This window comes from Schistocerca americana, chromosome 4 (assembly GCF_021461395.2).
Source record: "Schistocerca americana isolate TAMUIC-IGC-003095 chromosome 4, iqSchAmer2.1, whole genome shotgun sequence".
Taxonomy (NCBI): Eukaryota; Metazoa; Arthropoda; class Insecta; order Orthoptera; family Acrididae; genus Schistocerca; species Schistocerca americana.
The window spans coordinates 799,960,177-799,971,995 of NC_060122.1; the positions used below are offsets into that span (position 1 = coordinate 799,960,177).

The window sequence follows — 11,819 nt, forward strand, 5'->3', positions numbered from 1 at the left end:
TTCATTCCGACACGCATTTTGAGATGAGCATTTTTGCTGCTGTACCATTGCTGAAGATTAAATGGTCAGATAGGATGATGAACGAAGAGACAATGAATCGAACTGACGGGGAAATGAATCTACGGTGCAACTTGACCAAATTGAGGGACCGGTTGATGGGACCGATTCTGAGGCACTCCGAGGCATCAGTTTGATAATGGAGAGTAGCGTAGGGGATAAAGACTGCTGAGGGAAGCCGTGACTTGACTGCGATGAGGAAGTTGATTTGGATTGCGGTAGCTATTCAAAATGCAGAGGTTTGCACAGGACACACTAGCGAGAAGAGCTGCACCAAAACCACTCTCCAGAATGATGTCTACAACATGCCTTCCGCCATGGGAATGTGACCCACACTGTGCGTCCGTCCCCCTCCCCTTCCCCCCTTAGTCTTTGCGGCGCCGGGCCCTGCCTGCCCGCCTCACCTGCTGGCCGCCAGTCGGCGCCGGAAGCGGTGCAGTGGGGCGGCGCCGGCTGCCGGCTGCCGGGTGAGCGACCTCCCGCTGCCGCCGCCGCCGCCCACGCATCCGATCGCGGCGCCGCACGTGCCACAGCCGCTGCCGTCTGCTGCCGGCTCGCTTACCTCACCTCTCAACACTGCTGATTACGCTAGCAAACGCGCTGCTTTGAACAGTTGTCAGTTTTTGGCTCTGAGCACTATGTGACTTAACATCTGAGGTCATCAGTCCCCTAGAACTTAGAACTGCTTAAACCTAACTAACCTAAGAACATCACACACATCCATGCCCGAGGCAGGATTCGAACCTGCGACCGTAGCGGTCGTGCGGTTCCAGACTGTAGCGCCTCGAACCGCTCGGCCACACCGGCTGGCCAGTGGGATCTATTTTTAATTTAATTCTGGGATAATATCTCCCAGAAGAAAATACTAAAGGCTACCGTATGGCGACGTCCAATTGTTTTTGTGTGTACAAAGTACAGTCGATAACTTGGTGGGCATGTGGTATGTACCTATACCCACCCGATGTCCCATCGTTTTAAGTAACAGCCACCTATCTCGGTTTGACCTGTAACACAGGGTTAAACTTCTCATTACTCTTATAACATTAATAAATACCCCGTAGTAATTTAATTTATTTTAGAAATAATCCGTGCTACTAACAGTTACCGTAGGACATTTGCACAGCAGCAAAACACAAAGACACTTCAAAGACTATTAGTCGAAAGACACACAACGACACAACGAACATCGCACTTCCGTCAAACGTCAGTTCCACCTAGCTACTAGATCTGCGATCTGACATGAAGCGTCTGCATATGGAGCACATGCGCTCTAATTAAATCGCACTACTCGCCCAGAAAACCGAAAATACCCCATTCGGAGATCCACACCAACGCGAGCGAATGCATTTCAGACCTTCAGGCTTTCCATTTCAAAATACCACCTCCGCCCCAAAGGGCACTATTCGTGTTTCGTACACATTGCAAGGTGTGAGGGTCACGCAATGCACTATCTCATCCCCCCTCCCTTCCTCCAAATAAAAACGTTTTAGTAGAAGTATTCGTATCTATACATACTGTATATGAGTTTTCAAACTTATAAGCTCACTTGAAGTGAGTAAATAACTATGAAAACTAAGAGTCTCGAAGATGGCAATGGGCTCTAGAAATTACGTTTAATACTAGACAGATTTTAGTTTCTCCCGTGAGGAAATGTCCACGTTATAGGGTTCGCGGACCGACTGGTAGCATTCCAGCCCGGTGAAGCCGCGCATCCACAGGTGGCCGTACCACCTGGCCACAATGTATCTGGTACCGAGTCCTCAGACATCTGTGGCACATGAGCTGGGTAACGGAAGACAGGAAGGGAAAGTCCCTGTCCTAACAATAAGTACTAAGAATAAAAAAATCTTAAATTCTCGTACCAGTGGTTTTCGGCGCTACATTTTTCTTAATGCAAATTCTGTGAGGTTATGCTAAAGCAATGTACTATGGACTGATAAAATAAATAATTCATCATCATCATAACCAGTGTTCTGCCCAAATGCAGCTTTTCACCTGGTAGCTCTTCATGCTCTCCTGTCTTCTGCCATCCTCTTCGGGTGCGCGTAATTTCCGCCTCCTTTTATGTAATCTGTCATCTTGTATCTCCTCCTTCCTCTCAATCTCCTCCCACGAACCAGACCTGCCAAACCGTCTGTTAGCAGACGCTCCTGTCTCATCCGATGTCCCATCCCTTCTTCCTCCTTTCTCTTATAACATGCAGCAGTATTCTCCTCTCACCAACACTTTCCAACACTCTACTGTGACTTGCTCTTTCCGTCCAGCTTATCTTCTCCATTCTCCTCCCCATCCACTTCTCAAATGCTTCTAGCCTTTTCTCATCCTCTCTTTTTAGTATCCTTGTTTGTACCCTACAGAGTGCCACACTCCAGACAAAACACTTGCCAAGTCTTTTCCTCAGACTTTTATCTAGTTTGCCGCACAATAATTCCCTCTGTTTATTGAATGCCTAATTCGGCAATGAGTGCGAGTTTTCACGTCTTCGTGGCATCTCAGGTCTTCAGTAATCGTACTTCCAAGATGTTTAAATGCTCCTACTTGATTGATAACAACTTGTCTTATCTTAATACGTGCCGATCTCCTTCCTTTGGCGATCACCACACTCTTTGTTTTTGCTGTATTGATTCTCATCCCTTATTCCACACAAGCATCTTTCACACGTTTCAGCATTTCATTTACAGTTCTTTCACTTTCTGCCATTAATACCATGCCATCAGGAAATCGTATACATTCTATTCTCTTTCCACGAATACACACTCCTCTTTTTCCATCCAAGCTTTTTGCAATAATCTCTACCAACCATAAATTGAACAATAAACGGGAGAGGCAACAACTTTGTGTAACACCGCTTCCAATGCTGCTTCCTTCATAAGTAACCTATGATAAATAAACTGTTATTATTATTATTATATTAAAAACTTTTTCCGCCCCTGTAACTCAGTGGTCTACGTCTCTGACTGCCAGGTGGAGCACCAGGGTTCGATTCCAAGTGCTGTAGACTGCTGCTGGATGGGAGGACTGGAACAGAGTCAACTCAACATCGATGTGCCAACTGAACAGCTACTAGCATCGAAGCAGCGACTCCTACATCTGGAAAGGTGACAACGGTCGGGAGAGCGGTGTCTCGATCCTGTACCCCTGCATACAACATGCGTATGACGCCGTATGACAGATGCTGACTTGGTGGCCCGTCGCCATCGCGTGAGAACGTGATTACGCAATTCTTTTATACTAAAAGATTCAATATATAATTTAATGCCATTATCATTAACATGACAGGAATCTGTGGCACATTACAAATATGACCGAGGGCGTGTTATGTTATGGGTGGGGAGAGAGACAGTACCAAACTATGACACTCCCACTTTGCTCCACGAGGCCCACGAGAAAGACAGGCCGCGGCGCGTACGTCACGAAGGTAGTCCTGAACCCGCTCGCTCGCTCAGCTCAGCGGCCAGAATGCGTTTCTGAACCTGTTAACTGCCAGCTGGGCATGTACAGGGCTATTACAAATGATTGAAGCGATTTCATAAATTCACTGTAGCTCCATTCATTGACATATGGTCACGACACACTACAGATACGTAGAAAAACTCATAAAGTTTTGTTCGGCTGAAGACGCACTTCAGGTTTCTGCCGCCAGAGCGCTCGAGAGCGCAGTGAGACAAAATGGCGACAGGAGCCGAGAAAGCGTATGTCGTGCTTGAAATGCACTCACATCGGTCAGTCACAACAGTGCAACGACACTTCAGGACGAAGTTCAACAAAGATCCACCAACTGCTAACTCCATTCGGCGATGGTATGCGCAGTTTAAAGCTTCTGGATGCCTCTGTAAGGGGAAATCAACGGGTCGGCCTGCAGTGAGCTAAGAAACGGTTGAACGCGTGCGGGCAAGTTTCACGCGTAGCCGCGGAAGTCGACGAATAAAGCAAGCAGGGAGCTAAACGTACCACAGCCGACGGTTTGGAAAATCTTACGGAAAAGGCTAAAGCAGAAGCATTTCTTAAACAGGAGATTGGAAAACCGATGGATCGGTGGAAAACCGATGGATCGGTCGTGGTGGAGATCATGATCAACAATTCATGTCATGGCCTCCACGCTCTCCCGACTTAACCCCATGCGATTTCTGTCTGTGGGGTTATGTGAAAGATTCAGTGTTTAAACCTCCTCTACCAAGAAACGTGCCAGAACTGCGAGCTCGCATCAACGATGCTTTCGAACTCATTGATGGGGACATGCTGCGCCGAGTGTGGGAGGAACTTGATTATCGGCTTGATGTCTGCCGAATCACTAAAGGGGCACATATCGAACATTTGTGAATGCCTAAAAAAACTTTTTGAGTTTTTGTATGTGTGTGCAAAGCATTGTGAAAATATCTCAAATAATAAAGTTATTGTAGAGCTGTGAAATCGCTTCAGTCATTTGTAATAACCCTGTAAGTACTGACAAGAATTGCATCTTCCACTGGAGTCTGCTATTATGAAGTCTTACTAATTAACAGTACTACAGCAAAATTTAATTTAAGATCAATACTCGCTGTAAATAGTATAACGGCTTGTTTATAGCATTTAGTCCCTTCTGCTTAACAGCACTCATTACACGCTGGAAGTGGTGCCTTATGCAACTGATAATCATTTTAGCATGATTTTATTTTACTGTACGCCAGTACAGCCGTAACAAATTATAAGTAGGCCCATGGACTTCCCATCACTATAGGACTAATAATAGTGACATTCCATAATAACGGATTCCAGTAGAAGATTCAGTTTTCGTTTGTACGGACACGTCTAGTTACGAGTTAACAGGTGTAGAAACGTAGTTTGTCTGCTGATTTGAGCGAGCGAGAGAGCGCAGGACTACTTTCGTCACGTACACGCCGCAGCCTGTCTTTCTCGTAGTCCTCGATACCAAACTATGACATTCTCACTTTGTTCCAGAACCGAAACTTTCCACGTGTCCTGGGCTGCCAGGTCACTCCTTTTCAATTTAGCCGAGCTCCAAGCAGCTCCAGGGAGTTATTTATAACTCTTATCACTTTTAGACAGTCAGCTTCCGTAACGGAGTTGAAGCATTTCTACTGGGCATTTCCTGCTAGCAGTAACAACACTCTTCAGCAGATCACTGCTTTCTGCCAGGGCCTTCCACATTCTTCATCTGGCGGGTGTTCGAAAACTTCTACCACCACTCGCCCTTGAGCCAGCATACTGATCCAGACCTCACTGCTCCCGAAAGCATTACTGGAAGATGAGCCCATCACTTTGGGGCTGGACAAAATACTGCTTCACGGCCATGCCAAAAAGTGGTTCTGCTACCCACCACAGCCAAGAATGTAGCCCACCGCCGCGCCTATAAAACGTTACACGTATTATGAAGGGGTCTGTGGTTGACAAGTGTTTTAGTCCATTCAAGAAGTTATAGCAGTTGTCAATCTGTATTTTATAAACCGTTCAGAATGGAAGTTGTCAGTTGGGTATAGTGTATGGACTTCGTGTATGGACTTCAAAAAGTGCTTAGCTCCAAAACAGTGGTTAATGACAAGCGAGATGTACGGGCCGTTCCCTCGCATCCCCGTGATCATGGAGCACCGCGCAGTGGTGGTGGGTGTAGCGGCGGCTGCCGGACGCGGTGAGTCAGTGCGCATGCGCCGCTCGGTATGCGCGCCGCGGCCGCTTCCCGTCACGTCCGAAGCTTCGACTAATGACGCGGCGGCCGACGCCGCATTCACTCCGCGTGCCTCTCCTGCCCACCGTCCCAACATCCGGCCCCCCTCACTCCCTCTGCAGATTTATAGCAGTCCCTGCCCAAGAGGGCACAGCCCCGCAGTCGCGTCCCGGAACCTGGATTCCCCGCTTCCCGGAACCGGCGACACCTGTTCTCCGACGCCGAGCCCCTTCTCGCGCGGCTATACCCGAGCAGCGTTAAGTGCTCTTGCAGTCTCACCTCACCCCTTCCTTCTGTTTCAGGTAATTGGCAAACTCCAACTGCGTTCCTTCTGGAGCAGACAGTCTACGGTCTTAAAATAGCATGTTTAAAGTTTCGAAGCACTATTCTACCGTCACGGCTTCAGACGGCTGTTGAAGCTCTCTCATTCCGATGTCAGCGCCACTAAAATCTTATCTGCTAGAGATTGTAGATGATTTTAATACATGAATGTGTAAATATTTTCTAGGTCGCTGCGGGAACAAAGCGTTCCTACTGATTGGGAAAAAACGCAGTCACTCCCGCCTTGACGAGGGGCCGTCTAATAGAAGCACAAAACTATAGCAACGGAGCAACGATCGTGTCAAAACCAGAAGACAGAACATACTTGACTTGGGTAAGGCATTCTATGCATTCCGCCCAGTCGTCTAATGGACAAAGTAGCAACGTATGGAACATCAGATCAGCTCTCTGTCTACATTGAGAAGTTTCTAGCGAAAAGAACTCAGTATGTTGTTCTTAAAGGAGAGAAATCTTCAGACGCGAAAGTAACTTCGGGATTATCTAAACGCAGTATTAAAGGACCATTACTTTTCACAATATAGACAACGATCTAGCAGATAACGTCCGAAGTTCCATAAGGCTTTTCGCGGATGATACTATTGTAGACAGAGAAGTCGCTACGGTAGAAAATTGTAGCGGATTGCAGCAAGACGTGCATAGAAACGACGCTTGATGCTGAGATTAGCAGCTGACCTTCAACGTAAACAAATGTGACGTACTGCAGATGAGAAGGCAGAAAGACCTATTGTTTTATGATTATACGATTTCGGAACAATCAGTAGAAGAAATGACAACTAAATCAAGACGTTAAGCTGCCGACAGGCATTGATATAAATCAACGAGGACTGTTGAAAATGTGTGCCTCAACCGGGACTCGAACCCGGGATCTCCTGCTTACATGGCAGACGCTCTGTCCATCTGAGCCAGTGAGGGCACAGAGGATAGTCTGACAGCAGGGATTTATCCCTTGCACGCTCCCCATGGGACCCACATTCCCAACTTAATGTCCACACACTACATACGTGGTGCCCCTGCCTATTACACTCATTGCTCGCGGCAGAGAATCCTACCGAGTCCCGTAAGAGTTCGGGTAGTACGTGTGAGCACATTAAGTTGGGAATGTGCGTCTCACGGGGAGCGTGCAAGGGATAAATCCCTGCAGTCGCACTATCCTCTGTGCCCTCGGTGGACAGAGCGTCTGCCGTGTAAGCAGGAGATCCCATCCTCCAGTCCCGGTCGGGGCACACATCTTCATCTGTCCCCGTTGATGTATATCAACGCCTGTCGGCAGCTTAAGGTCTTGATTTAATTATCGTTTCATTCTAAAGAGCTGCATGGTCACCGATGGTATCTTTTCTTTCGGAGATGTCCAAAAGAACAGATACCATCTTCATACAATCACTAGAAGCTTTGAAGATATCGTTCGTATGCAGCCGCAGACCCATTTCAAAATGGATTTATTTAAATTATGTAAATGCTTCACATTTACTTATTCACAGTAATAGAGATGATGTCGAGCTGGTTAAGTTTTTTCTTCGTAAGTGCATCGAACGGTTTTACAACGGCTTGCTAAATGAGACTGTATGAGCCGATGGTTCTTGGTTGTACATGGCTGTCATTGAAATGTAGTCATATGTGACGCATGAAAGCTGATAACCTCGCCGCTGGCCGCCCGTAAAGCTCACACGCACGTGATACATGTCAGTGTGAGTAGTTCCAGTCTCATAAATTTGTAGATGCAGAGTTATTATTAGCCGCTGTTGATTGGCACCATAGTCACTGTTCTATTGTACGTGCTCTACGAACAATGATGTGCACAAAGAGAGTGAAGACGTGTTGCATTATTCACTCAAGTTTACCACGGAAGATGTATCGCTATTTTCGACAGTCTCTTTACGTGAAACTTCCTGGCAGATTAAAACTGTGTGCCCGACCGAGACTCGAACTCGGGACCTTTGCCTTTCGCGGGCAAGTGCTCTACCAACTGAGCTACCGAAGCACGACTCACGCCCGGTACTCACAGCTTTACTTCTGCCAGTACCTCAAGATGTATCGCTATTTTCGACAGTCTCTTTACGTGAAACTTCCTGGCAGATTAAAACTGTGTGCCCGACCGAGACTCGAACTCGGGACCTTTGCCTTTCGCGGGCAAGTGCTCTACCAACTGAGCTACCGAAGCACGACTCACGCCCGGTACTCACAGCTTTACTTCTGCCAGTACCTCGTCTCCTACCTTCCAAACTTTACAGAAGCTCTCCTGCGAACCTTGCAGAACTAGCACTCCTGAAAGAAAGGATATTGCGGAGACATGCCTTAGCCACAGTCTGGGGGATGTTTCCAGAACGAGATTTTCACTCTGCAGCGGAGTGTGCGCTGATATGAAACTTCCTAGCAGATTAAAACTGTGTGCTCGACCGAGACTCGAACTCGGGACCTTTGCCTTTCGCGGGCAAGTGCTCTACCAACTGAGCCACCGAAGCACGACTCACGCCCGGTACTCACAGCTTTACTTCTGCCAGTACCTCGTCTCCTACCTTCCAAACTTTACAGAAGCTCTCCTGCGAACCTTGCAGAACTAGCACTCCTGAAAGAAAGGATATTGCGAAGACATGGCTTAGCCACAGCCTGGGGGATGTTTCCAGAACGAGATTTTCACTCTGCAGCGGAGTGTGCGCTTTTTACTTGAAAGCAATTAGTATTTCTGGAAGTAGTAATGTGATATAGCTTAAAAGCTGCACCCAGAACTACTAATTTTTCCATCATAAATGATAGACCTAAGTTTTAAAAAAATTTTCTTAATTAGCGGCCACAATCATAATATATTTCTGTAAAGTCATTACCACCATCACACTGTTGTTTATTTACAGTGTTACATTTACACTTACACTTACACAATCATGATTTCGGCTTCAAAGTGCCATTATCAAGTGTTTTAAGTGTTATAAATTGCCTAAGATGGCATACTGTCGTCTAATAGTGTATTTTAATGCGACAGTATGCCAATTAGGCAATTTATAACACTTAAAACGCCGGCCGGGATGGCCGAGCGGTTCTAGGCGCTACAGTCTGGAACCGCGCGACCGCTGCGGTCGCAGGTTCGAATCCTGCCTCGGGCATGGATGTGTGTGATGTCCATGGGTTAGTTAGGTTTAAGTAGTTCTAAGTTCTAGTCCCATAGTGCTCAGAGCCATTTGAACCATTTGAACTTAAGACACTTTATAATGGAACTTTGAAGCCGAAATCATGATTGTGTAAGTGTAAATGCAGCACTGTAAATAAACAAAAGTCTAATGGCGGTACTGACTTTAAAGAAACTAAGTTTTAAAGTCTGTAAGCGTGTACTAACGGAGATACAAGAAAATAAACTGACATCCACACACCTCTTCAGGAGGAGCTTCTACTTTCAGAAATTTATTCCTGTTCACCAGAGCTATGAATCTGAGTCTGTGTGTCTATATCGATGCAGGAGAAAACACATTGAGACATAACGCTAACAAGGAATAGTTGCCACAGATCTCGACTGTGGGGACAAATTTCTGCAATGCATCGTACTTTGTACAAGAAAAGAAAATGGGCTTTAATCTGTAGATCTTGGGCACTGGTATAGCTTGGCATAAAGCACGGAATCTTCAACGATTCACCTTTTACGTCATCATCACGATGTATGTTGACTGTAAGTCTGTAAAATGTGAGATCATATCTATGGATTCCTCGTCCTGTCAGAGGCAGTAATGAAGTTACGCGCGACTGCTGACCACCACCTGTGCCGACTGGCCTGGAGGATGCATGGCTCGCCCAGCCAAGGACAGGGGCGGCCCTTATCTGGCTACAGCTTCCGGCTGCGGCTATCACACGATCGGCCGCCCTTTGTCGGCGCGTACCACTCATCCGCTGACGTCCATCTCCAAGCTTACAGCCGCTTCGTCTTCGGAAGTTCCGCCACCGTCTGTCTAGCTTCAGTACGACTACGTGTTTCAAATTAAAATCCTGTCACCAGGCTCTGCCAGGAAAAATATTTGAAAAAGTGCAGACGGAAAACGAGATGATGTAAATCATAAGAACCACTGTACTCTTCGTTATGGCAGATCTAGGAGAGTCAGTGGGTAGACAGTGCACGAGGGTTTAATTAATAAGAAAGGGTAATGAATAAATGCAATAACTTTAGTAGCTGTGTGTCCGGTTACGAAGTCTCGTAACCGGTTGGCCCTGAGTAGTATTAGCACGCAATCTGACTGCATAAAATAAAATTAATGACAAGAAATTTCCATTAACACAATTGGTTAATTGAGTCCCCTGCAACCTTAAAAGCTACGAAACAACAAAGCACAAGTGTAACTGAAACTTCCTAGCAGATTAAAACTGTGTGCCCGACCGAGACTCGAACTCGGGACCTTTGCCTTTCGCGGGCAAGTGCTCTACCATCTGAGCTACCGAAGCACGACTCACGCCCGGTACTCACAGCTTTACTTCTGCCAGTATCTCGTCTCCTACCTTTCAAACTTTACAGAAGCTCTCCTGCGAACCTTCTGGAAACAAGTGTAACTATTCTGTGTGTGGTAGTGCGACTCAACGTACATGTATCTGGCTCGGTTCTTCCTCAATACGTCGAGATATTTTAGACACCAGTTACAATGAACCAATTGAAAAACCAGAAATACTGTAATTGCACATAGAAACCAGAATTACAAGTCTAATACATGAACACAAGTCAGATGCTTTGTTGACTGAACCTGTGACCAAGAGGCATTGTCATTAAAGAAATCTGTAATACTTATTTTTTTTTTACCTCAATATATATTGACGAAAAATACACTGTGAGCATTGCAACATCTTCCATCTATACATTACACCAACCGAACAGCATCTACTCTCTCGCCCAACGGAACAACAACTGCACTCGACATCCTCTGAACTGCTACTGCCCTCGACATCCTCTAAACTACTACTGCACCAGTGGAGGCGGCGGAATAATAATCTTTGGCGCAATCTCTGGCGCTGTGACTCAGTGTAGCCACCTTTCAACAGACACTGGTCTCTCATTCGCGAGGGAGGCGGTGGTTCAACTTGCCGATCAGCCATACAGATCTAGATTTTCTGTGGTTTTCCCATATCATTAAGGCGAAAACGGGAATGTTTCCTCTGAACAGGACGCGGGCGATTTGATTGCTCATTCCTCTCCAACCGTGAACCTGTGCTCCGTCTCTAATGGACTCATCCTCGAAGGGTCGTTAAATCCTAGTTTTCATTCATTCATTAATTCCTAAATTCTTTGTTGTAGATGTGTTAGACACCTAAAAACAAACAAATATATCGTCGAATGTACCATCGAAAAACGTGATTGCTCAGCTGACATTGTCAGTATGCAGAGTGTCCTATTTACATTGAAGCGCCAGAGAAACTGGTATTGGCATGCGTATTCGAATACAGAGATATGCAAACAGGCAGAATATGGCGGTGCGGTCGGCAACGCCTGTATAAGACAACTAGCGTCTGGCACAGTTGTTAGACCGGTTACTGCAGCTGCAATGGTAGGTTATCAAGATGTGAGTCTGGTCGTGGTGTTATAGTCGACCCGCGAACGATGGAACACAGCATCTCCGAGGTAGCGATGAAGTGGAGATTTTCCGGGATGACCATTTCACGAGTTTACCGTGAACATCAGTTATCCGATAAAACATCAAATCTCTGACATCGCTGCTGCCGGAAAAAGATCCTGCAAGAACGGGACCAAAGACGACTGGGTGTAGTGTGATGTCCTTAGGTTAGTTAGGTTTAAGTA

At 46.3% G+C, this 11,819-nt stretch overlaps 2 non-coding genes across 2 annotated transcripts; both read right to left on the reverse strand.

Annotated features, from left to right (window-relative positions):
- Positions 1-6,899: 6,899 nt before the first annotated feature.
- Positions 6,900-6,974, reverse strand: Trnat-ugu. The gene has a single exon. It is a non-coding gene; the product is annotated as a tRNA-Thr (tRNA).
- A 1,472-nt stretch (positions 6,975-8,446) lies between these two features.
- On the reverse strand, positions 8,447-8,521 carry Trnas-cga. The gene has a single exon. It is a non-coding gene; the product is annotated as a tRNA-Ser (tRNA).
- Between the last annotated feature and the right edge of the window lie 3,298 nt (positions 8,522-11,819).